The sequence below is a fragment of the Fukomys damarensis genome, unplaced genomic scaffold (genome assembly GCF_012274545.1).
Source record: "Fukomys damarensis isolate Sample0158 unplaced genomic scaffold, DMR_v1.0_HiC HiC_scaffold_8, whole genome shotgun sequence".
Taxonomy (NCBI): domain Eukaryota; kingdom Metazoa; phylum Chordata; class Mammalia; order Rodentia; family Bathyergidae; genus Fukomys; species Fukomys damarensis.
The window spans coordinates 1,891,887-1,892,531 of NW_022900920.1; positions in this window are offsets into that span (position 1 = coordinate 1,891,887).

The following is a 645-nucleotide window of genomic DNA, read 5'->3' on the forward strand; positions in this document are numbered from 1 at the left end:
AGAACACACATTTTCACAGGCTATATACATTGTGGTAAACCCATGTAAAGAATTGCTATACAGTTACTTTTTCAAAAGAGGCATGTCTATCGGAAAGATACCTATGGTGTATATAAGAAGAAAATCTATTCAAAGGATACAGAGTATGATTCTACTTAAGTGGATAAAGTATGTGCAAATATCTGGAAAATCTAAAGGGAGAAAGATAGAGGAGAAAATGTTAATATGTGAAATTATTAACAGTGAATGGATGGGTGTATATAAAATTATTTGAATTATCTTTGCTTTCTGCTTTTCTATAACATGTATTGCTCTTATAATGAGTTATTTTTAGGTAAGCAGATAAATGATTAAGACCCTTTTCTTTATTTAGGGAATGATTCTTCAGCCAAAAACAAGAGATAAAAATAAAGTAATTGTGCCTTTAGACATGGTGATTAAAAATCACAGGTCTGGGGTTACAGTCTATATCTAATGTCCCCTCAAAGCCTCATGCACTCACAGGTGGGGTTTTGGGGAGGTGACGGGACCATGGGGCTGTGATACTCATCAGTGGATTAGTTCACTAATGAGTTTATAGCTAAATGATTTGGGAGGTTGGAGGAGCTGAGTCAATGGGCACACGGCTTGGAGGATGCACCTTCT